Here is a 6,000-nt window from a genome sequence, read left to right on the forward strand (position 1 = left end):
TCTTGTAGGGGGTTAAGGACCTTTCACCTAGAGGTAGGGTTAGGTCTATTCTTACGATTCGGATACACCCTTTGGAATCCCTAGAGTCTATTGCGGTTATATGCGGTGTGAGGTGTTGAGATTGAGCGATTTCTCCACCGGGACCTCGTAGGGGACTAGTATTGGTGGCCTGGAGGCAGGGATTGTTTGTTCTTAGATTTTCACGACTTAATTTACTCATTATAGAAACACTTTAAAGATACCTAATACCAGAATCCTAGGGGGAGCATTGCCCGAATACCCCCCTTATACTAATTGAGATCTCCCTCTTATTTACCCTTGCATATTCATCTTTGGTATTCATTTCTTTGCACATTAGATCATCACATCATCCCATTTATCATTAGGCTAGATAGTAGAGAAGGAGTTAGTACTAGTAACCCTGTTCTCTATGGATTCGACTACCCAACCCACCGGGTATTTTATTACTTCGACAGCCATGCACTTGCGGAACACATACGCAAATCGGACATGTCAGTTACACTTGCAAAACTTGGCGTATTTAAGACCTGTGAATTCCACATTACTTTTGAGCACCCGCAGAAATCTTAGAATGTACCTGGTAGACATTAGAAGCAAGTCAGTACACTAAAGTACATAGGGATTGACCTAGTGTATTGCTCTCTTAGTTGAAAACTCAATCCTAGTATGCATGTTCCTTCCATCCCTTATCTTTTTAATTGTTTAGTTAATCATTCTACCAACCTTCCTTTGACTTACTAGAGAAGAGAAGATCAATCAGTACGAGAAGTCTAGTCCCTGTAGTTCAACAACCCTACCCCTCACGGGGTTCCACTTTATTACTTGTTACGATCCATACACTTGCAGAGATCCACTGCAACAAAATGGGTTTTTGTGACATTTGTCATGTGTTGCAAAATAACTCAAAACCATTGCAATAGCTCTATACCAACTTTTGTAACAAATGTCGATTATATGTTGTAATTGCTATAGTCGGTATACTTTGTTGTAACATTTCCATGAAACTTCGGTATCTATATATTCCGACATTTATTGTGATATTTTCCCAATATTTGTAAACAATCTCAATATGAATTTTATTCAAACATTTGTATATGGCCTGAGCAACACTTTTTTTTATTTTGTGCAACGTTTTCAGATGTCGCCATAAGTTTTTTATCACATTAATTTTGAAATATTGCAACATTTGTAATTGTTGTTATAGAGATTATATAGTAACATTTGTTATAGGTTTCTTAAATTACTTATATTGACCTTTTGTAAATATTAGTTTAACAAAATAGAAATTGTGAATCCCAATTTAAGTCAATATTTTTAAATATTGGTAAAATTTATTCATCATATCTAATTTTAAAATTAAATTTCATTTATAAATGTTTGTACAAAAATTATTTAGTAACATTTGTTAAGTGTTTCTTAAAACTATTATATCGACATTTCATTATTGTTGTCAACCGTATAGTGTTTGTGGATAACAACGAAATGCAACATTTGCAAGTGTTGAAAAAAATATTGTATAATTTTTCACAATACTAATTTAAATATATAAATATGAGATTAAATTTAAATTTTATAAAATTAATTTACATAATGTAATAAAATAATAATTAAAATTTTTTATTAAAAATAGAAAAATCCCACCTAGCACTAAAACACTAATTAAAATACTATTAATAGGATCTACAAATCTCAAAGTAAACATTATAATAAAGCTAACTTCAATCCTTCGAATTGTCTTCAAATTTATCATGGTGGTCTCTTATCTGCAAAATAAAATATACAAATACATTAGTTGATATCCAAATTAATTTTAAAAAGAAAAGTGATAAATAAATAATTTATTTTAAATTTTTAAAAATATACTAACTAATTAAAATAATGTTAACATGATCTACAAATCTCAAAAAAATAGTTTTCAAAAATTATAATAAAGCTAAGGCTTCAATCCTTGGAATTGTCTTTAAATTTATCATGGTGGCCTTTTCATCTGCAAAAATAAAATATACAAATACATTAGTGGATATCCAAATCAATTTAGAAAGGAAAGTGATAAATAAATAATAAAATTTAAAATTTAAAATTTTGAAAATGCAATTATTAATTAAAATAATATTAATATGATCTACAAATATCTGAGTAATAGCTTTCAAACATTATAAAAAAGTTAAGGCTTCAATCCTTGGAATTATCTTTAAATTTATCATCGTGGTCTCTTAACTGCAAAAATAAAATATACAAATATATTAGTAGATATCAAATTCAATTTAAAAAAGAAAAGTGATTAATCGTTACTAAAATTTAAAATTTAAAAATGTAATTAGACGATATTATAAAAATCATAATATGATCATGATCGTTATAATGAAATTGAGAAGTAGTTAATTGAGAACAAGGACTACTTCTACTATCTCCAACCAACAACAATTTTTATATTTAACAAAATCAACATAATACAACAATAAAAATTAAATTAAATCAAATATCAACATATATGATATATTAAAATCAATAATATACAAATTTGAAATATAAAAAAAAAACTATGTCGAGAATATACAATTTGCATAAAAAGAATACAGATAAACTTTTTTTATTTAAATGGATAATATATGATTCGTACTATAATAAGAACACCTAAAAAAATTTAACCTAGAAAAAAAGGATAAAATATAAAACTTTAACAAACCTATCACCTATGTGTGGGTCATAACTAACAATAACCCTATAAAAATAAAAATTATATAAGGGCAAATTGCAAAAACTTCACCAAAGCCGTGGAGTGTCTCATTGCAAGAACCTTTTAAAAAATAAAAAAAAGTTTAAAACTTCAACAAAACTAGGGTTAAATAAACAAAAAAAAAAAAGAAATCTCAAGGGTTGAAGACTTAGATCCATGCCATGACACTGTATGTGATATCATGACCTCCCCATCATCACATAAGCAAGGAGAAAAGCCAAAACACATTTTAATTTTCAACAAATGTGGGAGATCTCATCCCCATTAAATTCAATCTTCTATAAAAAATATTCTCAAACAGTAGGACTAGATTAATTAAAATTCTCATACTTTTTATAAAAAAAAAAACTAACTAAAAAATTAATCATCTATCAACATCCATCAAAATAAACATAAATATTTAAATAATATTACAAGAAAAACAATGGAAAATAATATGGAATAGAAAAATCGAGGCATCTTACTTTTTCTCCAAAGAAAAACTTTTACTTTTGGTTGTTTACATTATTAGGGTTTCTTTCCTTTCTAATAGATCTTGTATATATAAGCCACAATACGTAGGTTTTGGCGCTCATAAAATAATTGTTGCCTCAATTTTTCAGCACTGCTCAAATTCAAAAATATTACCCGATTTTATTTTTCCTTAAAGTCCCTATTTCAAATTATCTTTCATATTTTGAATATATATTTATATATATATATATCATATATCCTAACTTAAAAATAACATTTCCAAATATGTCGTGAAATAAATTGATGCAATAAAAGTCATATTGAATTATAAAAATTTGTTACATAGGTCATAATAAGTGCCTATAACAAATACATATTTACCGACATTTCTTTCAACGCCCCTAAAATCTTCAAAAATATCGTAAAACAAAAATCTATTATAACTATAAGTATAAATGTTATTATAAATGTAGGAATAAATAAAAGTATACCAACATTTATTATAATTGTTTCTTAAAAGTCAATTTAATGGTTTGCAGTAACACTTATAAAAAATGTCGTTCCAAAAATGTCACAGTAAGCCTTTTTTGTTGTAGTGAGAATGCATCAAGTTTTTGGCGTCATTGCAGGAGACTGGCAACTTTTTAGGAAAAATTAGGATTCTAGTGATCTCAGTCTTGTTTATTTTTGTTCATAATTGTGAATACTCTTTCCTTTTTGTTTGATCATTCATTTTCTTCTATATTTTCTTATTTCACTCTTAATTTTGATCTTGTCTATTTTTATATCTTGTGGAGGGATATTTGCATGACCCAGGAGCACTTCATCTCCATTGGCAAGCCCCGATCCAAAAAGTGAAATAATTCTTTAAAGAAGATTGAGGCAAGTCAATCTAAGAGAAACTGGGCCCGTGGAAGTTAGTATAGAGGTAAATTAAGAGGAAGAAATGGTCAGGAATCAACAATAGAGTATTTCAGATTTTGCTTGATCAGACTTGGAAGGAATCGGGTCTAGCATCGTTCGCCCAGGAGGCGAACAATTTTGAGTTGGAAAATCCACCTTTATCCGTGACGGTGCAAAGCAAATGTGCCCAGCTTTTGATGGGTTTCAAGATGAGGATCCGTATGAACACTTGAAGAATTTCTTGAAATCTATAATACTTTCAAGGTGAGTAATGTGTCCCGAGGACGATATTCGCCTTAGACTCTTCCCATTTTCTATGCGAGGAAGGGACAAACAAGCAAAGTTCCTTGCCCTCAAGGGTTTATTACTACATGGAAGCAGTTGGCCGAGACTTTTCTTACAAGATATTTCCCTCCTGCAAAGATTACCAAGTTGAGGAGTGATATCTCCTCCTTCCAACAAATGGAGTCCGAATCCTTGTATGATACTTGGGAGAGGTACAGGGATATACTGAGAAAATGCCTGTAACATGAAATTGTAGAATGGATGCAAATCCAAATCTTTTTACAATCGATAAATAGTATCACTAAGCAAAATGATTGATGTAGCTTTGGGAGGATCCTATGCAGAAACAACCGAGAACAATCTATAGTTTGATTGATAAATGACAATGGTTATCAATGAAGTTCTTAAAGGAACAAGCTCGATAAAAGGCGAAACCGAGATTTATCAAGTGGATGTTGTCACAACTTTCGCCGCAAGGTGTAGAGGCAATCACAAAGAGGCTTGATGCAATACAATCAAATTCCTCAAGTCTCGTGGATCACCTTATGAGAACTAGGTATCCTAGATTGATCCTTGGTGTTCTTCTTATGATATGGGTACCAGCAGTGCACTAAACAGTTGACTTTTGTTGGGAAGAACCATCGATACCAAAACAACCTATACGTAAAGAATAAATACAATGTGGTTGGAGGAGTCATTCGAACTTTTCTTGGAGCCAACATGGACAAGGACAAATGGCACAACAACCACCTAGGTCTCGCAATAACATACTCACCCATCTCTTCCTCCTTCTCTCGGACCTTCTAACAAACTCATAGCTCTATTAACACAATACATAAAAGACAACAAAATTCATCTTTTAGGGCATGAAGAGATGATAAGGAAAACTAATGCCACTGTGAGGAACTTGGAGCATCATATGGCTCAGATGTCAAAGATAATAGAGGAAAGACTCCCAGGTTCCTTCCCTAGTAACACGATGTCAATTCTAAAGAATCTTTGAAGGTCATTACTTTGAGTAGTGGTAAGGAACTCCTAAGCCCTTCGAGAGAAAGAAACCGATATCAAAAATTGTTGAACTTCAGTCAAATAGGCAAGGCCGGCGATGGATGATAATCTTGAAGCTCCAGCTGATAGTAAGAGAAATGAAAAAGGAAGAACCTGAATTGCTCGAGTGTCAACCAAAAACTCCCCTTACCCGAAAGGAAATGAAGAAAGATCAACAAGAAGAGCAATACAAAAATTCCTTGATGTGTTCAAGACCTTGCACATAAATGTTCCCTTTGTTGAGATTCTTGCTCAAATGCCGAGTATGCAAAATTTCTAAAGGAATTGCTCACCAACAAGAGAAAGTTGGAAGAAGTGTCTTTAGTGACACTTAGTGAAGAATGTTCAGCATTGATCACCAACAAGCTCCCAAGAAAGAAAAAGATCCTGGGGGATTTATTATTCACTGCACTATTGGGGGACTTGTGGATGAGAAAGCTCTAGCTGACCTTGAAGAAAGTATTAATCTGATGCCCTTCCGAATCTTCCAAAAACTCGGGTTAGGAGAACCAAAGCCCACCACAATGATTTTGTAACTAGCAGACAAGTCCATC

This window comes from Dioscorea cayenensis, chromosome 7 (genome assembly GCF_009730915.1).
Source record: "Dioscorea cayenensis subsp. rotundata cultivar TDr96_F1 chromosome 7, TDr96_F1_v2_PseudoChromosome.rev07_lg8_w22 25.fasta, whole genome shotgun sequence".
Lineage (NCBI taxonomy): Eukaryota > Viridiplantae > Streptophyta > Magnoliopsida > Dioscoreales > Dioscoreaceae > Dioscorea > Dioscorea cayenensis.